Source organism: Vombatus ursinus, unplaced genomic scaffold, assembly GCF_900497805.2.
Source record: "Vombatus ursinus unplaced genomic scaffold, bare-nosed wombat genome assembly UNPS02014784.1, whole genome shotgun sequence".
NCBI classification, from domain to species: domain Eukaryota; kingdom Metazoa; phylum Chordata; class Mammalia; order Diprotodontia; family Vombatidae; genus Vombatus; species Vombatus ursinus.
In genome coordinates, this window is record NW_020954562.1 from 23,647,804 (window position 1) to 23,673,732 (window position 25,929).

Genomic DNA, 25,929 nt, shown 5'->3' on the forward strand with positions numbered 1-25,929 from the left:
TATCATGAACCCATTTTTACTTTATTTTGGTATATGGTGTGAGATTTTGGTCTATGCCTAGTTTCTGCCATATTCTTTTCCAGTTTTCCCAGCAATTTTTGTCAAATAGTTAGTTCTTATCCCAGAAGGTAGTCTTTGGGTTTATCAAATAATAGATTATTTTTGTCATTGACTACTGTGTCTTGCATACCTGACCTATTCCATCACTCTATTTCTTAGCCAGTACCAAGTAGTTTTGATGATTGCTGCCATATAATACAATTTAAGATCTGGAATGACTAGGCTACCTTCCCTTGAATTTCTTTTCATCAGTTCCCTTGATATTCTGGACCTTTTGTTATTCCAAATAAATCTTGTTATTTTTTCTATCTCTATAAAATATTTTTTGGTAGTTTGATTGGTATGGCACTGAATAAGTTAATTAATTTATGTAGAATTGTCATTTTTATTATATTAGCTTGGCCTACCCATGAGCAATTGATGTTTTTCCAATTATTTAGAGCTAACTTTATTTGTGTGAAAAGTGTTTTGTAATGGTGTTAATATAGTTCCTGGGTTTATTTTGGTAGGTAGACTCCTAAATATCTTATAATGTCTACAGTAACTTTAAATGGAATTTTTCTTTCTATCTCTTGCTGTTGGGCTTTGTTGGTAATACATAGAAATGCTGATGGTTTCTGTGGGTTTATTTTGTAGCTTGCAACTTTTCCAAAGTTTCCAAAGTTGTTTATTATTTCAAGTAGTTTTTTACTTGTAAATCTGTTAATATTTTTAACTTTTTCTATTTACTGTGTGATATTGCAAATGTCATTTTCTCAGATGCTCAGTTTCTTCATTGGTGAAGTTAGAAAAAAAATTTTGTGTTATCTCCCTCATCATGTAATTAAGTATTTCAGTAATATTGTGCTTAATAAACTGAAGCCATTATCAATATTATCTAGTCTAATTTCTTCATTTTATGGAAAATATTTTACTTACCTTGAATCTAAAAGTTAATTCTGTAATATATGAGATCAAAAACTATTGCTCATTTGAGAAGTGGTCAAAGAATATAATTGAATTTTTATGTTGCATTGATTGTATGTTGGTTGATTCTGTTAAAATTATTGTTTTTTTCTTTCCTTCTTTTTTTTTATTCTTTGCTATAATGTATGCCTTTCTATAGGTGCAAGTGAGTAATACAGAATCATTAATAAAATATATTTTAAAAATAAGTTGCCTCTATATAACTAAGCCATTTATAACTGAACCATGTCCATCATTACTGAGTCACTTACATAGTTTTGTTTTTGTTCTTTTTTTTTTTAAGTGAGGCAATTGGGGGTAAGTGACTTGCCCAAGGTCACACAGCTAGTACGTGTCAAATGTTGGGTCTGAGGCCAGATTTGAATTCATGTCCTCCTGACTTCAGGGCCAGTGCTCTATCTACTGCACCACCTAGGTGCCCCCTGTTTTTTTCTTAATTCAAGGTACAATAATTTTTGTTCTTATTTATTCTCTCTTATCAGGGTCCCCTGAGATTGTTCTTTTTGCCTGAAGACTTGCTTAGGCAGAAAGGCTCACCTTTCCTTCAAGATTCTAAAAGTTAGGTCTTGTTAAAAAAGCAATCATTTCAAATAATAGCACAAGGATGATGCAGGGACAGGGAATGAAAACATGGATATTGAGTTTTGGGTCAGTGGAAATCAGGATTATAAAATGAAATTAGGCACATGGATCCATCTAGAAACAAATATTTGAAATCACTGTCAGCTATAATTTTCTCAGTGTTCACCCAATACCACAAAGAATGCATTTTCTCTTTTATTTGCTTATCGACCATAACAAAATTAAATTAGCTTTTTTTTTTTACAACTAGTTATTTATAATGAAGAACTTTTATTATAGAGAATAAAGCAACAAATCATACCAAGGAACTAGTGTTTCATGACTTATGTGAAAAGAAACATCAAATAATAGATTGAGTAAAGAATAGTCAGCAAGGGATATCCAGGTGCCAATTCTATAAGTAACCAATGTTTGCAATTTGTGGTACACTTATTTCAATAAGTCCATGATCTGCTATTTTATCAATATGATAACTCATCAAGGAAGATCACAATTTGTTTATACTTCAGTAGGCCTGAAGCTCAGAGACATTGTTGCTTTCTTGTAGTCTCTCAGCTATCATCAGTGACAAGATTAGAAACTGGTTCTTCGTTACCTTAGCTAAATCAAGCCCTCTATCCATTGCAGGACATTGATTTTATTGATAAATAAATATTCAATAGTGTACCAAAAAAAGAGAATGGAAGAATCCATTCATTGTAGAAAATCAAAGGTTAATGTGGTGAAAAGTGGGTGGGAAGTGCTAAATACTGGCAGAGGGAGAAAAGAGAGAATAAACAAATGGAGGAATAACACAAAGAAAGAAAATTAGCTATCTCATATACCAAGGCATTCAATATGACCTGGCACAAACATTGTTCTCTGTTTTTCAAGAGGAAATTAGAAAGAGCTACTTTAGAGTGGTAAAGTGAATCCTTGGAACTGGAGTCAGGAAAACCTAAGTTGCATCTTGCCTCATAGACCTCCTAACTGTGTGCCACTGAGGAAGTCACTTAATCTTTCTAGGCCTCAGTTTCCTTATTTATAAAGTGGAAATGATAATAGATAATACCTTTCAGGACTACTATGAGGTGCAAAAAAGATACTATATATGTAAAGCAATTTGCAAACCTAAAATTAATGCAACCTAAACATTAACTTTTATTTTAAAGAATGTAACCACACACACACACACACACACACACACACACACATTCCCTCCTTAGACCTGCATAGTTGTGGCTTTTCTTCTATATAGATCCATTCAGTCATGTACACAAATGAAATCTCACACCCCCCCCCACTCCATTCTTTGCCAAGGGGTTGGAGATAGGGTGGACACAGCAGTTATAATTTCTTATAACTCAAAGAAAATAGAGCTCAGTACTTAGGTTTCCAGCAAGTATGAATTTACCTTTAATGGACATATATAATCATTACACATTTTTCTTGATTTTTTTTTTCTGGGGGAAATAAGGAAGAAGGAGGTTTATGTTCCTGTACTTGACCTGAAGTCCCATTACTAATTAGAAACTCCTTCAGATTATGCTTAGTAATAATCATTTCTAGCTCATCATGACATGACCCATTCATACTGTTATTAGAGGCAATAACTTCCACCATCATATTATAGACAACATTCATCACTAATGATATCCATTTTGTTCATAGCCATTGATTTAGTTAGTTCAAGAAACAAATGCCTATATAATCATTTATGTTTGGGGAGCAAAAATATTAAAGGAATGAATATTTCTGCAGTCCATATATGTGATCATAGCAGTGTAAGAAATGTTTGGTTACAATCTCCTTTCACCAAAGTAGATCAGCTTCTTTGCTGTAACTTATAGGCTTAGAAGATTACCTGATGGTACCGAGAGGTTCCATGACAAGGTCCATATGTATATATGTCAGAAACAGGACTTGAACTCACATCTTCCTGACTCCAAGACAAATTCTCAATCAAATAAGTTAAGATGTAGAAAGTATTAGCAAACCTTAAAGCACTATAAGATAGTTTGTGTTATTATGATTATTAAATATAATTAAACAACATTATAGCACCTAGCAATATTATAATATAATAATATTATTATTAATATAATTATATTATTATTAACTATTATACCATCCTGTCTCTCAAGGGAATAGAATAATACTATTTCTCATATTCTTATTCTTATTGTTAGCTCCTTAAAGGTAGGGATTATGTCCCTGCACATAGTAGGTACTTAATACATACCTAAAGACACGAAGGTCTTGTGAATTTGCTAGTATAGGAAATTCTTGCTGTGTCCTTAGTCTATACCAGGGTGTGACACTTTGACTGAATCCAAACGTCACAGAAAAAAATCCCCTTAATAAAAAGTTTTCTTCTGTAAAACTGGGACTCATTCAAAAGGCCCCACCTGAAGACATGGAAGGCCACATCTGGCCTCAGAGCAGACCTATCCCTGCTCTATACCAAAGCAGATTGAAAATCATTCTATAGCTTAATAGATAAATCCTAGAGAGTTTGTAGAGACACATAGTTAAAATATTTCTGCATGGTAATACATATGATAATTGTGAAAGGCAGAATGGGAACCCAGGCTTTCCTGACTCCATGCCCAGCACTCTGTCTCATTATACCACACTTTCACAATACATACTTAATACATGCCTACTCTTTAACCAACAACTTTAATTAAATGGGACCAGATCAAACCAACATCACCTAAATCCATTCTCCACTGAGCAATCAAAGTAATTTTTCTAAAGTGTAAGTCTGACCATGTCACATGCTTACTCAATAAATTCAAATGGTTATCATCTCTAGGATGAAATGTGAAATCTTGTTTGGTATTCAAAACCTTTTATAACTTTTCTCCCACCTCCCTTCCAGTCTTCATACATCTTCTATTCCCAAGGACTCTGTGTTGCAATGAATCTGGCTTCCTTGCTGTACCATGAACAAGACACTCCCATCTCCCAAATCCACATAATTTCATTGTCTGGCCCCTATGTCTGGAATGCTCTCCTTCCTCTTTTCCACCACCTGGTTTTCTGGCTTGCTTCATGACTCAATAAAAAATATTATCTTCTGCAGGAAGATTTTCCCAATTCCTCTTTATGCTGCCTTTAGAGAGAATCCAATAGATAAAAAGTGATATTTCCTTTTGGAGAACCTCCACAGACAATTTTTCTAATGCCAGAAATACAGAGGTGTATACTAATGCACTGTATGATCTTCATCAAGAGATTTGAGGCCATAACAGCTTCTGCTGTGCCCTTAGGTACTGTGTTCATCAGCTCAACTGAGTAATCACCCTCCATGTGGGTAATTTGCATTTTTTTTAGCTCAAGGTGGGGAAGAACCAAGAACTTAATTTCTTGGGGTTTATAAGTCCTGTTTCTCTAAAAATGAAATCAGGAGGACTGAATGAGGGTCATGGTCTGGGGTACTTTGGCATAATTATGCATATTTTTCAACTACTTTGATCAAATATCTTTTAAAATAATGACATTGATAAGGTGATTCATCAAAATAAAATGTGAGGGGATAGTCTAGGAATGGCTAAGTACATGGAGTCCACAGAACTGAGAACTTTGATTGATGGAGTGGTAACCAACTTCCTGGAGAGGAACAAGTTATTTGGAGTGGCTTGTCTCAAATTCAGAATGGCCTGGGGTTGAAAATTCCAACTCTGCTACATGTAGACCTGAGGTTGATTCTACTTTTCTGGGCGTCAGTTAATTCAGCTGTAAAATGAAGGGTTATTTAACTAGATGATCTCTAATGCATCTTCCAATTCTAAATCTCTGATTCCATAACACTGATTCTGAGGTGCCAGTGCTGATGGCAGTGGAATATTTAAGCAGAGTTATAAGACTGTTGTGACAACAATCACAGTGAAGGTTAAATCTCCAGGTAGCTATTTGGATTTTGACAAGATCAGGTGTGGGACATATTGGTAGAGAAAAAAAGGGCAAAATTATACTTTATCATTCAAAGCTGTAATATTTGGTACCATAGTTGTATGACTATACATAAATCAAAGTCAAAGAATTTTAACATTGTTAACTTTCCAGAACCAACATTTTAGGGAAATGTTAATTCTTTCCATTGCCTCAGGCTAGTTTTCATTTGGGCAAAAGGGAGAGAGATGGTTTATTGCAGCAGTAGAAAAACCAAATTTCTGAATGTTCATTTTCAACATTTTTTGATTAACTGTATGAAACATTGAGTGAATACAAATGCATTCTTTTTAATATATGGAGGATTAAAATGCTAAAGCCTACCTGTCACAGAGTTGTAGTGTAAATCATACAAACCATAAGTCTTACCATGCAGGGTCATACTTTTGGTTCATTTAAACAAATACTGATTTTGACAATAATAACAAATCACAATTTTATAGAATCCTCTGTTACAACAGCCCTTACATGTTGATATGAGTATTATCTACACTATACAGATATGCAAACTTGGAAAAATTAAGTATTTTGATAAGCGTCTCTAGTAAGCAAGTGTCAGATTTGGGATAGTAATCAATATCTCATGATTTGAAAAGCGCTCTATTCACTTACACTAATGCCAAAGGATTTGTTGTTACAGTCATATTCATCCTCCTTGATATCCACAAATCCTTAGAGATATAGTCTTCACACCTTCAATATGAATAAACCAATTAGCTCTTAAATGAAACATGACAAACTTTAACAAACGTTTGTGACAAATCACTAATAATAAAACAAGTCAAAGATCAAACCATAAATGCAAATCAAAACAACTCTCACATTTCACTTAATTCTCAGTATCTTACTGAAATGATGAAATTGGAAACATTCTATTTTGGGGGGATTGTGGGGAAATGGACGTACTGTTGGTGAGGCTCTAAACTGGTCTAAATATGATAGAAAATATATTTGAAATGATATTTATTAGAATTCATGAATATGCTCATATTAATTTATCTCGCTGGTCAGGTATTATACCACAAGGAAACTAAATATAATAAGGTCTCATATACATTAAAATAGTTATAGGAAAGAAAAGAGTCCTCATAGTTTGAGAAAAATGGCTAAACAAATTGTGATACATTAATGTAAAGGAATATGGCCAAATAAAAACAAATATAAAGAATTCAGAGAAACATAGGACAACTTTTGTGAACTGATACAGAATGAAATAAATAGAACCAAGCAGTCTGACTGCAATCATGTAAATTAAAAAAAATAAAACCGAATTTTTTTTTGATATTATACCTACCAACTCTGAAAACCAACATCACTTAAATCCTACAGTAAAGTTAAGAAAATGCACCCTCTCTTGCTTCACTGAAGAGGTGGGTACAAAGAATTGGGAATATTGTGGATACAGGCAGAAAATGGCAATGTGTTGGTTCTTCCCTCATTTTTATTCATCCTCTTCCTTTTCCTTCTCCTAAGAAGGGCTGGGAAGAGGATTATATTCAGAAAGGAATATGACGTAAAAATAAAAAGGTTTGAGTCAAAATATATTTCCTTAATAGCATATTAAGATTCTAGCATCCTTGAAGCTATTAATATTTTATTTCTGTACCTACCTTTAGTAACATACATTCTCTACATCTGTAATCCACAGTAAAATAATTATTCATATTATATAAAGGATCTATGATTTCTTGAGTTTAGGGAGCTCTCTAGAATGGAATTCCTATCAGCAACAAAGACTGTAATTTGTATTTGACTTTGATGTATCCTAGGAAATTCCTTTAAGCATGTAGAGGTTAAATCACTTGACTTCTCCAGAATCACATAGCAAATGTCGGGGGTAGGATTTGAATTCAGTCTTCCTGTGGCATTCTGCATACTATATTACACTGATAAAATGCATATTTTAAATGTACCTCTTTAAGGTATTACAGTAGTTATTCTAATTTATAGAACAGGATTTAATGAACTTTAATATGCTTAATCCATATTTTGTTTTCATATGTGAAGCTGCATGATAAACTGAGGCAGTATTGTCAAGAGGAATGTGGGCAAATATGATTGGACTAGTTGTCCTCTGAGTTTTCTTTAAACTCTGAGATTCTGTGTTTATATGGATCATTTTTCTATAATAGGCAGTTGAATAACCACTATACGTTGACTATATGGGAGCCCATATTTAGACATAGAAAGAGCCCTCTAAGTCTTGTAGTGCAATCTCTTCATATTCAGTTGAGGAAATTGAATTAGGTGACTTGTCCAAGTACCCAGAGGTATTTAGTAGAATAGCTAAGATTTGATTCCAGATTTTCTGACTCCTAATCTCCCTGCTTTTGCCTCTATCACTGAATTGTTGCATCTCCTCCAATTTTGTGGAGTAAATTGGAACCATGGAATGTGATCTTCCTTGTTGGCTTCTCTTCCCTGTCCCTGAATCTTCGCTCTATTTTTCTCTTTGGTATTCCTTATTCTCACTAAAATTAATTAATTAACCCTTTCAAACCTGTACTTGTTATACATGCAACTTTGGACACGTTACTTAACCTCCTCTACTTCCTGCTTCCATTGCCTGTAAACCTCTACTTCCTGCAACCTGGCTTGTGTTTCTACCCCTCTAAGGACATTGGTCTGGAAGTTAATTAAAGTGTTTTCTTGAACAGTCTTTTGTTTAGTCCATATCTTAATTTAACTTGGGAAGTATTTTGCACTGTTATCCAGTCCCTCATGCTATTATATTTGTTTTTTCTGATGTTCTGGTTCTCCAGATTCCTATACAATCACTCCTTCTTGATCTGTAGCTGAACCTTCCTGATTAATGAATAAGTAAACATAAATTCACACAGCATTTTTTGTGGGCCCTAGGCAAACCAGACCACATTCTACATCCTATCAAAATATCTACCCTGGTCACTTTTTTGCCATTCCCCACTAACTCAACACCACCATTTTTTACCTTATCCCCTTGGGAACCATGATCAAATCAATATCAAAATTATGTCTGGAGAATATATCAGGTAAATCTTCAATGACTATTCTCACTATTCTGATGACTTTCAAAGCTAAAACTCTTCCCTGTCCACTATAGCCATTTCCCCCAATGAGAATATAAGTTTCTAGAAGGTGGTGACTATTTTACTTTTGCAATTGTAACCTCAGTAGTGGGCATACTTGTTTGTTTGTTTGTTTATCCACAAAGAGTAAGCATTAAATAAATGCTTCAATTCATTCCACCTACTTCTTGTTTTCTCTTTGTCCTCTCATAGTCTGTGTTCTTGATCATCTTCATTAAATGATTTAATTCTTGTGGTTTGTATGCTGAATACTTCCTTTTGCTAAACACAGAAAGAACTTGGTCAGGTGAACAGATAAACTCTATCTTCACCCTTTTGTTCTTTTCCTTCTTCATTAATTTTCTCTGTACGTTCACTGTCATGGCTTCAATGACCACTTCAATGCCAACAATTTCCAAACGTAGCCTACATCTCTCACCCATGCTAAAGTATTGAATTCCTAACTGCCTACAGGATATCTTATTCTGTTGTTATCTCAAATTCAACATATCTAAAAATAAACTTGTTGCTTTCCATTCAAATTGTTTACTCTTCCCAAACTAAATTTTTGTAGGAAGGAGTACCTATGGACAAGGAATAAAGAATTTGAATGGATAGAGTAGAAGAAATTAATAGACCTATAAGTCAATCAATAACAATTTTAGTAGGCCTCCTGAAATTGAAAAAGTACATTCATATCCTTTGAGGAAGGCACCTAGTTTTAGTTCCTTTCAAAACTGTGGGCAATTTTATTTTTTCCTGCTGGTGAAATATGACACAGATTAACATTTTAAGTGATACATGTTAAGCCTAAGGCTTTTTTTTAAGCAAAGGATACACAATTCTTTTTTTTCTTTTTATATTTAGTATTTTATTTTCCACCAATTACATATAAAAACAATTTTTAACGTTTGTTTTTAAAACTTTGAGTTCCAAATTCTCTCCCTTCCTCACTTCCCACCACACCCTCACTGAGAAAGCAAGCAATTTGATATAGGTTATAGATGTGAAGCATGCAAAACATATCCATAATAATCATGTTGTGAAAGAAAAAATAGACAAGAAAAAATCAGGAAAAATAAAATCTAAAAAGTATACTTTAATCTGTATTCAGACACCGTAAGTTCTTTCTCTGGGGATGGATAGCATTTTTCATCATAAGTCTTTCAGAATTATCTTGTATTGTATTGCTGAGAATAGCTAAGCCATTCACAGCTGATCATCTTACAATATTTTTGTTACTTTTTACACAGTACATGTCACTTTGTATCAGCCCATGCAAGTCTTTCCAGTTTTTTCTGAGAGCACATTGCTTATCATTTCTTGTAGTACAATAGCGTTCCATCATAATCAAATACCACAACTTATTCAGCCATTCCCTAATTGATGGGCATACCCTCAACTTCTAATTCTTTGTCCCCAAAAAAGAGTTGCTATAAATATTTTTGTACATATAGGTCCCCTTCCTTTTTATCTCTTTTGGGATACAGACCTAGTAGTGGTATTGTTATGTCAAAGGGAATGCATGGTTTTATAGCCCTTTGGGTGTAGTTCCAAATTGCTCTGCAGAATGGTTAAAATAATTCACAACTCCATCAACAATGCTTTAATGTCTCATTTTTCCCACATCCCCTCCCATATTTGTCATTTACCTTTTCTGTCCTATTACGCAATCTAATAGGTACGAGGTAGTCCTTTAGAGTTGTTTTAATTTCCATCTCTCCAAGCAATAGTGAGTTAGAGTATTTTTTCATATGCTTATAGATAGCTTTGATTACTTCATCTGAAAACTGATCATCATAAAACTGATCATTATCAATTGGGGAATTGCTCTTATTTTTATAAATTTGACTCAGTTCTCTATATGTTTGAGAAATGAGGCCTTTATCAGAGAAACTTGCTTCAGCTTTTTTTCAGTTACTATTGCTAACTGTATTTCTTTCCACCCTATTCCCTCCACTCATTTATTCTACTCTGTCTCTCTGTCTCTCTGTCTCTCTGTCTCTCTGTCTCTCTGTCTCTCTGTCTCTCTCTGTCTCTCTCTCTCTTCTTTCACCCTGTCCCTCTTCAAAGTAACTGCATGGTTGGTTGCCAGCCATGACTCTTACCTGAAATCAAATAAAGCTATGGATGCTTTATCCTGTTATATATGTCCCCTTAGGCTTTAACCTGAAAAACAAGTTTGATGCTGGTATAATTATGTCCCTACTTTTTTCCTTTTATGGAAATTTTCTAGAATCAGAGTAAGTGGTCAGTAAAAGACATGAGCTTAATGCAAGCATGTAAGATCTTTCTGTTTTCAATATGAATGTATAGTCATTCCATATCCTAAACAACTAGGCAAATTAGTACTTGGGCTTGCCTGCCTGAGTCACATGAAAGTTTAAATTTCTGAAACAGAACATTCTTTCAGAATAAAATGAGAATAAATAGGTAAAGATAAAATCAGGTCCTTAAATGCTTCAGAATGATGTAAGAATATTTGGTATTGCTATAATTGATTGAAGAACCTAGCTGTTATTCAATTAATTAATGAAACTAAATCAGAAACATCTTCAGTTTGGTTTGGGGAAGAGAATTTCAGTGCAATAAAATTTCTTAGAGGGAGGCAACTTACCGAATATTTTGTGTTACATTACTGGAAAAGTCAATTTCATTCAAGTGTATTATTAATGTGGAAATAACACCTGTTTATACTGTGTGTCCAGTGGTACAAATACATTCTTGTTATAAACAACTTACTGATATGCACTGCTTTGGAACTATTTAAGCATCCTCACAAGCCTTTTATTATAATTAAGGTCAGCTTCTTATAAGTAAATTCATTTGTATAACTATTGAATCCAGGGTTTAAAACTTCTTATCTGCAAGGGTACTGTTACATATATTTTCATGTATAGGATTGAATCCCCAAAAGCATTTGATCCTCCTAAAGGAATTGGAATCAGAATGAAAACTTTAGAAAAAGTAGAAAGATCAGATAATCCTGTATTTCAAATGTAAATGATTCTAATGGGGCTCTTGGTTTCTTTCTCTGTTCTCCCACATTCTGACACCACTTCTAATTATTTTGTTGCTTCTTATGTTTGAGCTCTGAATATTGAACTTGCTTGTCAGTTTTGTGTCTTCCAGCTTAGAAGCCACTCACCTACAGTTGGTAGTAAACAATGGATACCAGCCCATACCTGGCCCACATCCCTTGGATGTTACCTACATTCAATTCCAGTCAAGCCTCTCCCCCCCACTTCCCCCCAGGACCCAGTGTGGCAGGAAGAACTCTTCATTCATTTTTAGCCTGTAATAGTTACAGAAGATGAGACATCTGTCCCTTTCCCCCAAATTAATGTGAGTCTCCATTCCCAGATGGGAAAAAATGATAAGATTAACAAGGGCCCCTCTGCCCTAAGCAAATGGGCTAGCCAATGAAATGATGATGTGTCTGAACAGGATATGCACAGAACTCTGAGCTAGTGCTTCTGCCCTGCATATCCTTAATTACCTCATCTCCCAGCCCACACGGCAGATTTCCTCTATAAAAGTCCCTAATTTCTCCTGGCTGCCTACTGCCTCCCTAAGGAGAAGATTCTGCTCTGTGTTTATCCTGAATAAATGCCCTTGCTTGCTTTGGAGACAGTCTGAGTCTGAGTTCTTTCAATATGACACATGCCTTGCACCTTAACAGTATGATCTAAGTAGAGATGTTTACTTCTTTCCTGGCCTGTGCTGTGGTCTGTGAGTGAACACAAGCACTCTTTTCTGCCCTGGAACTATGAGGAGGATACCCCCTCCACTGTGGCTACAAGCTCTGCTATGCTAATATGCTCCTCCTTGCCCTGGGACTGCCACCTAGGGCTGCAACCCAGATCCAAGTATGGGCAAAGCAGCAGAGTCCTGCCTCAGTGCTAGCAAAAAACAAAAAACAAAAAAACAACCTGTAATTTCCTCCTGACCAGTTGTTCAACCCCCTTATCATCTGTGGGCTAAGAGGTCTGGAAAATGCCATTGCTGCCAGTGATTCAGTCACTACAAGGCCTGCTCCTGGTTTCCTGGGCTTGGTCTGCACTGGCATAACCTGTGCTGGACTGTGTTCCTCTCTCACCCTGGTGCAACAGACTTTTCCTCCTGAGTTTCCAAGTTTTCTGGGGATAGAAATTTGTTTCATTACATCTTTTTGTGGGTTCTGCTGCTCTATAATTTATTTAGAATCATTTTTAAAGGTATTTAGAAAGGTTTGGGGGAGAACTCAGCCTAATCCCTGTCTTTGCTCTGCCAACCTCAAAGGACACAGATTTCAATATTTAAAAGCTAAATATGAAAGTGTGAAATTGAAAAGTAAATTTACAATGGAGCTAATATGTACCAGAGTATTTTCCCCTCTCCATCAACAGTAGTTAGTTTTATGTAAAACATGACAAAGGTGACTCTGGGGAATTATTTGCTTCTGCCTCCCATGATGTAGTTTTCTGATCACCTAAAGGCACAAAAAGAACTATCTATATGGATTCCAGGAGTCTACAATTTCATGTATGTCCCACACCAAATGACTCAACATATACTGCCTTGATGAATTTCCATAAAGAGTTGTGGAAGGTTGAGTCTACCAGAGATGAAGGTAAGTGTTATCATACTCTTTCTGATATCTTTTCTATGTTATATCTAAGTAAATTCCCTTTCTTAAGTGTTAAATTACCCACAAATACCTCATTTCATCCCATTGTTGAACCTGAACTAGCAGGATGCCAGTACCATGCCTACATCTAACATTTGATATAGTCCTCTCAATACAGCAGGAAGCAAGCTCTTTCTGATGCAATGAAATTGGCTCAGTGGGTGCTAGGAGAGACTGACAAGGTGGGTATAGAGAGCATTACTCCAACATCCTTTGGCTAGTTTTGATCATCTTGAAGAAGTTGGATCGATAGTATAATCATACTAACAATATGCTGGCTCAGAGTGTTCAGCCACTAGAGACATCTCTCAGTTCCTTAGGGTCATGTAATGAAAACCAATGAGCAAATAATGCAGCTGGTGATTGACTACATAAAGGAATCCTTCCTCATGGGGCTTGGGAGCAACAGGTCACAGCCATAGACCTGTGGATATAGAACCCAGAGGATGTACTGCATACCCTGAAATCAGAACCATAAGACAGAATAATAAAAGTGGCGGTAAGGAAGAGGTTTGGGAACTCCCACCATTAGTAAGAGAATCCAGACCTCATTGGGAATCTGCAAGAGAGGGGGATCAAGTTCCTGAAGAAAATAGGTTTGATACAATTGGTTTTATGGAGCTATTCCATAGATAATCACAGTCTATGACAAGCCTGCCTTGAGGGCAATCATATCCCACCTTCAGGGTGAAGACACACTCCAATGGCATAAAAATTAACTACGAGTCTACTTTGCCATGTAACATGTGTGGACTCAATCAGATTGCAGAAGTATAAAGGCAAGTTCTGATAACCTGGGGAAGGTTGGAGAAAGTATATTGAAATCCTTCCTAGTTGGAAGTAAGCTGCTCCTGACCAATATTAATCACAGGAATGGAGGTGGGGGTGGGGTTGAGCATTGGCGAGATTACTCCATGCCACTCATCCTGGTCCTGGGCTACCTGATTGATCACATTTATGAGGTTGGGAGCAGTATTAATGGTGGACATGACTACATTGTTCACCTCCCAGCATTTTACTGTAAGCTTTCAATAGCCATTCATTTTCTTTATGCAACATACCAGGTAGTTTTTTTAAGTGGAGTTTATAAAATAAAGTACTCTGGCCTACTTTACCTCCATCACTAAAAATTAAATATCTTTCACTCAGTCAATAAACATTTATTAAGTATTTCTTGTTTTAGGTACTGGGAATACAAAGAAAAACACAAGATAACTCTTGTTCTCAAAGAGTTCACAGTCTAATGGGGGAGACAAAATGTAAATAACTATATATAGCAAACTGTATACAGGGTAAAATGGAAATAATTAACAAAGGAAAGGCATTAGAATTAAGGGGCATCAAGAAAGGCTTCTTGTAGAAGTAAGATATTGGTATTGTTGTTGTTCATAGTTTTCAAAGAGGACCAATGACATTGTAGGGTGATGTCTTGACTTGCATATGAATCAGATTTAAGTGAGGCAGAATTTCATAAAGTCATCAGCCTCACTCACTCTTCCAAAGTTATCAGATGCTTGCATACAGTGAGGATGAAGATATTTATCCATTACCAGAAGAACCAGTTGCCATTACTGATATGAAAGCAAATAAGAAAAAAAGTAAAGGACAGCGAGAAGAAATTCATTTAGAACTATGATATCACTCTGCCACTAGAAAATGTCAAAAAGATGGTTCACAAGAAGTGTATTAAATCACCATATGTGAAAAAAGTAGGGAGGTCTGTGAGTACAGATGCAGAAACTGTCACTGCCCAATGGAAAGTGATTGCAGAAAATGAAACAAAGTAAGTCAACAACCAGGTTTCCTTAGGAGGCCTAGATATTGCTTCTAAGTGAATGAGTAGCCATGAGCAAGCCCATGGCTCCTCAGAACATGATGAGCTTTGAGAGATATTACATTAACAGTAGTAGTGAAGAGAAGGATGAGACAGATCCTCAGAATGATGAAAATATAAACATCATTGACACTGAAGAAAACCTAGAGAGGCAACTAAGACAAACTTAATGAATCTGATGAACGGAACCAAGAAAATGAGCAAACAAATGAAATTGCCATGGGGATTTAGAAGCAGATTGTTAAAATGAAAGATAAACTCCAAAAGACCAAAAAGAGAGCAAAATGACAGGAAGACCTCATTATCAAAGTAGAAAATATGGCACTCAATACTTACATTCAGGTTGTACTGAAAGAGTTCAAACAGCATTTAGGGTTAGGGTTAGGGTTAGGATCACTACTGGGGAAATGAGGGGCCCTTGTATGCAAATTCATTGTTGTCTTCACACTGACAAATGACTTACATTCCATTCTTTGAGTTGAGGACAATATTAAGATTATTCATATGGAAATTTGACTATTCATATTTCACTGTTTTTCTGTGGCTTAGTTTGAATTCATCCCATTTTACTCTCTATAGCGCTTTTTATTTTACTAGAATATTACTAATGAGGAGACAGGTGAGAGAATACTGGGTATACAAGAGTTTGGGGATTATTGGATTAAATACTTTAGCCTGTAATAATGCCCACATTTATTCCAGGGCTTTTCTTCTCAATAAAACATATTATTGCTTTGTGGTAAGAAGCAACTCAGCTACAAGGAGATTTGAGTATAAATGCTATAATCTTGTTTTGCCTGCATTTTAGTTTCTCAACTGTTCTAGATAACTCCTCTCACACACAGAGCAGTTACTCATACACACAAACACACACACACACACACACATGTTGTTTAGTAATTTTTAGTCATGCTCAAATCTTTGTGACCCCTTTGGGGTTTTCTTGGCAAAGATACTGGAGTGGTTTGACATTTCCTTCTTCAACTCATTTTACAAAGGAGGGAACTGAAGCAAATACTTGCCCAGGCATATCATTGCCACAGTAAATAAAAGTGATTAATACATAGTCAAAAAAAAAAAGATTAATCAAGATATTAGGAAGAGGGGAGGGTTTAGAGGGGAAAATAATGAATTCAGTTTAGGACGTGTTGAGTTTAAGATTTTTATCCAGTTTGATATCCAGATTGAAGTATTCAAAACACTATTGAAGATGGGAGATTGGAGGTCATCAGAGAGATTAGAGATAGATAGTAAATTTGAGAATAATCAGCATAGAAATGATCACTGGGTTTCTCTTTCTGAGGGCACTGAAATATGTACAGTGCATTGATGGCATAATGTTGATATGGCCAAATGAGGTCACAGCGGTCGAAGTCATGGAACAAATGGTGACCCATGTAGACACACAGCAAGTGAGAAATTAACCTCAAGGAAATACTGAGTCCAAACGCTCAATACAATTTTTTGGGAATACAATGAATGGGAAGAATCTAGATAATTCTATAATGGTTCAAAATAAACTACTACTTCTGTCTTCCCCACAATTCTAGAGGTTTATTGTACTTTTTCAGTTCTGAAGAATCCACATTTCTCAGGGGTCTTCTGATGGCACCCATTTGCCAAATAACATACAAATCCCTCTCATTCCAGTAAGGCACAGAACAGGTAACAACTTTGGAAAACTATATTACGTATGTGTGCGTGTGTGTATAATTTATCTTCATATACACATATAAATATATAACATCTATATGTATAAGTGTATATATTTGTGTGTGCATATGTATATTATATATATATGTATGTACGTGTCTTTGTGTGTGTGTATGTATGTGTGTACTTGTGGGTGTATCTGTGTATATTATCTAGTAGTCCTTCCCTCTCTCTAGGGCTTATGACCATGTGGGGCTCAGGTTTTTAGAGATCTTTGTCTACAAAGATCAGGTAGAGCGAGGACTTTGGACATCACTTAGAAGTGGCCAAACCAAATGTCCATTAGATTTCTGGAGCCAAAACATTTCCTGAAGTAGCCATTCACTCCATGATTTTTGAAAAGCCTTTAGTTTTCTCCTAATGGGATTTACTTGCTACTGAACAAATAACACATAATAATATTATCAATCTCCACCCAAAATTGCCTGTTATGAGCTGGTTGATGCATCATGATACATTGAAGATTAATCCTGCTTAGCCATCTCAGTTATTATTGACCTTCACAGAGTGCAACTCTACTACAGACTGCAATCTCTAACCCAAGTTCCAACATCCTGCCTCCTCCATTACCACAATGGTCCCCCATTTATAAAAAGCTGTATGTTTGGGAAAATCATTTGGAATTCAGAAGTCATAAATTTGGTAACAGGAGATGTTCTGAAGGGTGGGAGGCCTGGCAAGTTCTAACAGTTGTCTGAACTGCAGAGTACATGGATGGTGTGTGAGAGGGTCTTGAGGGGTAGAGAAGATAAGATCTTTAGCTACATTAACTCTTGATTAGTGGCTACATATTTTGTCAGAAGGATTTGGAACTTGAGAATAACAGAAATGAATTATCAAAGGCTGTCCTCTTTGAGGTCAGGATCAGTGGAAGAACTTTGCTAATGCCTCTCATTACAAAAACTTTTTTGTGGATTATTTCATTGCCCATTAGATATATTATACACCTTCAGTCGAAATTAATAAGAACATTGATGAATTCACAAAAGCAGCAGAGGCAGGGAAGCAGGTCCATCATCAAATAGGAGTCCCTAGTACTTAGCACAGAGCCTGACACATAGTATTAATGCATAAATATTTGTTGATTTATATGACTGACACATGAAAGAATAATGGAGGGGAGAAAATGAAACTTGGTTCCAAAAAAACATACGGAATTGGATGCTAAGGGATTAAAGCTTAGAGTCATAAGGAAGTTATTGTTGAGAAAGTGAGGTTTATAATAGTCAAGATGCTGGTTTTTAAGACCTCAGTAATATGAAAAAAAATTAGAACAAGCAAGTAAAAGGAAGTGGAGAGAATGAAAATTGTGTCTGATTGTGAAAGTGTTGTTTCTCAACTCAAATTGTACTAGAGGTAGGCAAAATTTCTAGAATCTCTACCATAGACTGTTATGATCTGTGAAATATGTATTCAGTGATTCTTGTGGCCCCATAGGAGCAGAACCTGGAGCCAGGATCAAGAACGTGGAAGAGAATGAGGGCCTGAGCCCTGAAAAAAGCAGGGCAAAAGAAGGAAAGGTAATACATATTTCAGGTTATAAGTGTTAACATAAAAGGACTGGTAGTTTAAGTTAGTGGATTGGCAATTAGGAAACACTGCTATAGAATATATAGATAAACCTAATGCTATTTGTATCATTATTGTTCCTTGTTTAAATATACATATGTATATATATATATATACATATACATATACATATATTTTCCCTGATTGCATGTTAAAACTTTTTTTTACTATTTTTTTTAAGTTTTGAAGCCAACTTGGTAGGTGTGAGGTGGTACCCTGGGTTTTTTTAATTTGTATTTCTCTAGTCTGTCTGCATCTTTATTACAAAATTTTCTTGTGGGAAGAGAGCTAAAACCAATACAGTGCTGAGTAAGGATGAGATACTAACTACAATTAAAGAGTGGAATTTGCTGGAATTGGAAGGTAAATGGGTTGGTATTAAAAGGGAGAAAAGTGGTTAAGAACAATCAAGGGTTGGGATTTGGTCATCTACATTAGGCAAAGGGAATAAAAAAAGTGAAGTAATATATAGAATACCAAGAAAGTGGAGGCCACAACAGAGATTATAGTGAAAGGAAGCATTATTTGACCAACCAGGGCTTCAGAACCAAGTGATAAAGTTGAATCCCATTGAAATTTCAGAACTAGGAATTGCTTTCACCAATCACTCCATATCAGCTTAGAATCATAAAGCCAAAAGGAATATAAGGAAATAATTTATTCAATAATTTATCTCTGAGCAACAACTGTACTTAAATATAACCATCTACAAAGAAGATTAGTCTACAACTTTGCTATGTAATTTATAAGCCCTATAAACCCAGTAGACATTTTCATCATGTGCAATCAATCTATGCCTTTTCTTTTTTAATTGAAGACTGAATAGCAGATTTATTACTACTTCTTTCCCATCTTTACAATGCTGATGACTACAACCAAAAAGAGAAAATTAGATTGTTCAGGTCTTATTTGTTATGTAAAGACTTCATATTGATTACAAAGAGGAAATGTAAAAAAGAAATGATAGAAAAGGTATCTTCAGAGATGAATGAGTGGGAAAAGATGGTAGTCTGATCTTGTAGCAAGAGTGAGGGGTAGCTGATGAACATGTCAAGTTTTCCAGTGGCATCTGAAAAATTTCAGACAATGTAAATAAAAGCCCACAAGCACATTCACAGTCCTGATAGTATATTGGAAAGAATTCTGGACTTAGAGTGAGGTTGTTCAATGCTTACCAATCAGATTTTTTTCTTTATTTTCATGACTCTAGACCAGCAAGAAAACAATAAATCACTAGTCACTAAATATTTAAGTATCAGGCACTGTACTAAGTGCTAGGAATACAAATACAAAATAACAACAACAACAACAACAACAACTAAGACATCCTTTGCCTTGATTTTTACCATTTGATAATTTCCAAGGTATAATTTTTGACACTTAAAATCTGAAAATAGGAACATGCAAGAAAGTTTAATCTGGCTCCAGCACACACCTGGAGTCAAGTGACTTGGCTTTAATCTGACCTCTGTTCTTGACTATGTTTGTGACCATAGACAAATCACTTAACTCCTGTGGGCCTCAGCTTTCCTGTATTAAAATATAGTAAATGGAATAGATAACTTCTATGGTTTCTTCCAACTATGTATTGATGACCCTAGAATCCTATAGAGGTTCTGTGGGAGGATGTGAATAAGGATCACATAAGATAGGAAGATACTGATCTGCTTTGCTAAAGACAGTACCTATATTAATGAGATTCAAGGTTAAAGTATATAAATTATTATGAAAAAAACCTTAAATATGTGTCAATGGTATTTGACAAAGTCTTCAGATTTCTTGGAAATAAACAGGCTTTTCTAGCAGGGAAAAGTTTGGGATCATTGAAATCACCAAGTAGTTTTCAAATGTAATTCAGCCTTGACCTTTTCCTCCTTTTTAATTCTGGGCTCAGCTTATTATAGAAGCCCACTAGTAGAGGCCAAGTTCTGGCAGGTTCTATCAAGCTGAAATACATTTATATTAAGAAACAAAAGGGCAATAAAAAGAAAATGGGTCAGCTGTTTACATAATTTACATAATTTACAATTATGACTTACTTATTATAAAAAGTATAAATTCATCATCAAAAGCAGTTATAAGCAGAAAGTGATTGTGCTGCTCAAGTAGTGAGATTGGGAGACAAACTAGTTACTTTACCAGTCATGGCATGCAGTGTGTTGTTTAGACTAGCTGATATACCTTTTTATTAAGTTTATTTTCTAAGTGCAGATAGTTATAGATAGATTTTTTTAATAATTACTTTATATTGAAGCATTTAAATAATCATGGATTTCATTGTTATGGCCTTGTAGCATTCCAGCTGAGCTATAATTAATAACATGTAATGGGCAAAAAACAAGCACTTTGAGCATTTAATTATTCATCGTAGACAAAATGAAGAGCCATGGACTAGATCATACAATGATATAAATTCAGAATTCATTGAACGACCAGACCCAAGGATTAGCCATTAGGGCGTAAATGACAAGTTGGGAGAAGGGCTGTAATTAATAGCTCCAAGAATTTGTCTTTGGCCCTGTGTTGTCCAGCATTAATCATCATCATCATCATCATCATAATCATCATCATCATCATAGATGGTATAATTTTCTATGTATAAATCCTAGGAAGCTAAGACGTTTTAATATTTTAGAGCTTATTTGAAGAGAGATTTTAAAGTGTCATTTTGTCCTGAGTCAAATGCTTTGAAAAAAATATTTTAAAAAACAGATAGAATCTCACATTTTTAATAAGTCTCAGTAAGTTCCATAACTGTGAAGATATGTGTCACAGATATATGGTGCAGAAATTCATTAGGAATTTCTTCCCCAGCCACTCTTTCCAACTCCTTTTTAAGTCTCATTGTTGTTCCTTCATAATAGTACATTAAGTATTGAGGTGTTAGGACAAATGTGGTAGGTTCCACTATATTACTATTGTAGACCAATTGACAAATCTGTTGTCCTTCTTCCATTTCAGTTCAAAGATGGTCTCAGAATGATCTGGCTTAATTGAATCTCATACAAAGTTTTCCTGAGGCTCATTTTCCCCTGGTTTATAATAAAAAACTATTATAAACATTTTCTTCTTTAATAAATTTCCAAGTGAGCTTGTACTTTAAATTTGTGTTGGTCTTGGGTGCCAAAGCCCTTTGTTATGGAATGAGAAAATGATTGCTAATTAAGGTGTTTGGGTTTTTTGTTGTTGTTTGTTTGTTTGTTTTGTTTTAGTAAACTAACTGTGGCAGATGTTTTTTCTATGGTGATAGAAACAATGTCTTATCTTTTGTTCATTTTCCAATCTAGGTCAACATATTTATTAGGTTGAATTAGAAGTACTGATTAGTATAAATGGAATCTTCTTATAACTATCCTTTCTTTAATTTTGGTATTTAGTTGGCCCTCAGTTCTAACCATTCTATGATCTGACTACTCCTAAGTAAGTGATTACAAAATAATGTCATAAGTATTAGGTTACTATTACAGTTAACTTAATTTATTTTGATGTTTTGAGCACTTCTGAAGATCAGTATATCCTGGGCAGTTAGGTGGCACAGTGGATAGAGTACTGGCCCTGGATTCAGGAGGACCTAAGTTCAAATCTGGCCTCAGACACATAACACACACTAGCTGTGTGACCCTGGGCAAGTCACTTAACCCCACTGCCTAGCCAAAAAAAAAAAAGATTAGTATATCCTTATTATTTTTAAAGTATTAATCATTGGACTTTTATGCAATTTGTAAGTAGTTATCATCTTTTGTGTTTTTCCTTGAATCACATTTGCCTTTTGTTGTTGTTGTTCTTCCTTCTGTGCACATTCACATTAAGTTCAGCCCACAACTGTGTATCAAGGTGTCTTTTGCATTCAAATTGTCTTTGCCTTCTGAGCAAATGTTATTGTGTAAGCAACAATTGCAGTCATGGTGTTCCAGGTCATTTAGAAAGGCAACATGCTTAAATGAAACATTTCTTCTTGCCTTTACCTTTGTGATGGAGATTCCTTTTCCTCACAATCTAAATCAGTTAGCCTGAAACTTCTTCATACCTGTTTGTTTCATTTATATAAAGCACTTCCATGTGTATGTAATTTGATGACATTGGTCATTAGATCAATATCCCACATTAAGGGTTCAAACAGCTAAATTAACCTTCATAGACAATTTAAGAATTCTGTGATTCTGGTACCCTTGGTTCCCTTTCCCTATATGCAGGACAAGCTCTGGCAGTTTCCACCTAATGAAAAGATTAAAATTACAGGCCTGGTAACAGACTGCATCTGTTGTTCATGGGCCAGACCAGCTACATATGGAGAAAGAGTATTATCTAACAAGTAATTAAGTTTCATAGGTATAATGATCCATGAAACAGGCCGAAAGATGCTGTATCTTAGCTCGAGCCAATATATGGAAAAAGAGAAGATTAAATTCTCTAATTGCTATTTAACTATTAAAAATCACGTGATTTTTTAACTAGATATATAAAGAAAAAGTATAAAGATATATAAAATGAGTTATAGGTACAATAAAGAAACTTTTAAATGACAAAAACATCTAAATGCAGTTTTATATAAAGAGCAAAATAAGCAATAGTGGTATGCAATCTACCACTTGTAGTGACCTCCAATTCCTATGTTTTTCAGTGCTTTGATAGACTCTTATCCTGCCCTGACTATGTTCTCCTCTCTTCCCTATCTTGATCCCTTGGTGAATCATTTCAACTCTTCATTATCCTCTACAATTAAATTGCTGACATCACCAACCATATTTTGCAAAAAAAAAAAAAAAAAAAACAAAAACCTTTTGATTAGTTCCAACACCTGCCACCTTTGATCCAATTCAGCTGAGCTGAGCTGGAGGAAATCATAGAACCATCCTGACTGGGTCCACTACAAATTTATGCAACCTAATATCAACTGGATCTTTACTACAGTAAGATAATCCTTTTATACTATTCTAATCAATTTTCTGTCCCACTTAGCACAGTGGTTACTTAAAATCTTTTCATTTTCCTCTAGCTTCCCATGGAGAGAGATGAGAGGCAGCATGTTCCAGGCTAGTTAAACCACCACCACTAAGTTGACCACCATCTCTTCTCAGATTCTGATGGACACAGGTTAGAACCTTGAAACCTTGAGCTGTTAGATTAGTAAATCTTACTGCTCAGTGTGCACATCCTGGGGAAGCAACCCTTGTGGAGATGCAATTGATTTTCTAGGGGTTAAAGTCATTTATTGAAGACTCAGAAAAATGTTTTCCATGCCAAAGTCCTTGATACTGTCGAATAGTTCAGTGTAAGAAAATGATACAATTTTATTAGCAAAAAAATAACATTAAAGAATTACTAAGAAGGCAGAACCAAGGTGGTAGAGAAGAGAAATACTCATCCAAGCTCCCCAAATTCCCTTTCAAACTACTTTAAAATAATGACTCAAACTGCATTCTGGAGCAGCAGAACCAACAAAAGTTCAGAAACAATTTTCTAGCCAAAGGCAACTTAGGAGGTTGTAATAAAGGTCTATCTCAAGTGGTGGGGGTTAGACCTGAATTCCAACATAGACTATGTAGCTCAAACTACATGTTGGGGGTGGCAGCAGGCCTAGGAGGCAACTTTGGGGATAGTAGCAACTTCAGGAGCTCTCAGCCCATGCATGATGGTGGTGTCATTCAACTGGTCAGAAGGCAATTGTAGGGGACCCTTTACTGGAACTAGTTTCAGGACCCAGTTGCATTGCATATACACAATTCCTGGGCTCAGTTCCAGGACCAAAAGGAGTGATTGCATTTGTGGCTTGAAGGAGAGTAGGGGACCCAGTAGCAGTTTCAGGGCAGAGGAGAGTATTTATGGTCACTCATGGGGCAAGTGTGGACCCTGGTCTCAATTCTAATACAGAGGGAAGCACTAGCAATTGTGGCTGCAAAAGAGCAGGAAATCTGGTCACAGTACCAGGGCCAGGAGGAGTGCTAGAACTGATATCTACATGGAACAAGGTCTCTTTCTGAGTAAACACCACAATGAAGGATGGGAGAGAAGTGACCACACATCTCCTTAGATCATACCACCTTGGGAGCACTCAAAACTTAGAGACCCTCAGATCTAGCTCTGAAAAGAATTGCAAGATATTCCTGAAGCTTGGAGCAGTGCCCCCTATGTCATAAAAGCAAAGCCTAACTTTAACATAAAGTTAAGAGTAAAAAAAAAACACACTGGAAAAATAATCACGGACACAAGAAGAAAAACAAGAACAAGAAGAACAAGAACAAGAAAAAGCTGACCATAGAAAGTTACTATGAGACAGGGAAGATCAAGACACAAACTCAAAAGAAGACAAGATTAAAATAGCTACATGCACAGCTTCAAAGAAAAATGCAAAATTAGACACAAGCACAACACAAATCCCTGGCAGAATTCACTACCAATTAAGATAAAATTAAAACAATTATTAGGAGCTATTCTGGTAATTATGTGCCAATGAATCTGACAATCTAAGTGAAATTGGTGAATATTGACAAAAATATAAATTACCCAAACTAACAAAAGAGGAAATTGAATACTTAAATCTATCTTAGAAAATGAAATTGAATTAGCCATCAAAGAGTTCCCTAAGAAAAGTATCCCCAGGACCAGATGAATTCATAAGTGAATTTTACCAAAAATTCAAAGATTAATTTGTTCTAATAATAGATAAAATATTTAGAAAAAAAAATGACCAAAGGAGGTGTCCTATCAAATGCCTTTTATAACACAAATACAGTGCTGATACCTCAACCAGGAAGGGGCAAAACATAGAAGGAAAACTATAGACCGATTTCCATCATGAATATTGATGCATTTTTTAAATAAAATACTAGCAAGGAGATTACAGAAATATATCATAAAGATCATATACTATGACCAAATGGGATCTACTCCAGGAATGCAGCACTGGTTCAATATTTGGAAAACTATCATCATGATTAGACAAATAATAACTAAAACAACAAAAATCATATAATCTTTTGGACAATATATAACACTCATTCCTGTTTAAAAAAAAAAAACTGATGCTAGAAAGTATAGAAAAAAATTGACATTTCCTAATGCTAAGATCTACCTAAAGTCATAGACAAACATTATCAATAATGAGAATAAGTTAGAAGCTTTTCCAATAAGATCAATGGTGAATCAAGGATGCTCATTATCACCACTGTTATTCAATATTGCTCTAGAGATGCTAGTGATAGCAATAAGAGAAGAAAAATAAATTGAAGAAACTAGAATAGAGGATGAGGAACCAAAACTAACATTCTTTGTGATATGATGGTGTAACTTGTGAATTCTAAAGATTCAACTAAAAAAAAAAACTAGTTGAAATAATTAACAACTTTAGCAAAGTTGCAGCATATAAAATAAACCTACATAAATTATTAGCATCTCTTTATATTACCCACAAAGTCCAGGAGGAAAAGATAGAAAGACAAATTGCATTTAAAACAATTGTAGAAAATATAAAATACTTTGTAGTTCAGCTGCCAAGATAAACCAAGAAACTATATGAACACAATTACAAAACACTTTATATACAAATACAAACA

General features: G+C 35.2%; 1 pseudogene; it reads left to right on the forward strand.

The window, feature by feature from the left end:
- Positions 1 to 14,770: 14,770 nt before the first annotated feature.
- LOC114046474 lies at positions 14,771 to 24,600 on the forward strand (annotated as a pseudogene).
- Positions 24,601 to 25,929: the final 1,329 nt, after the last annotated feature.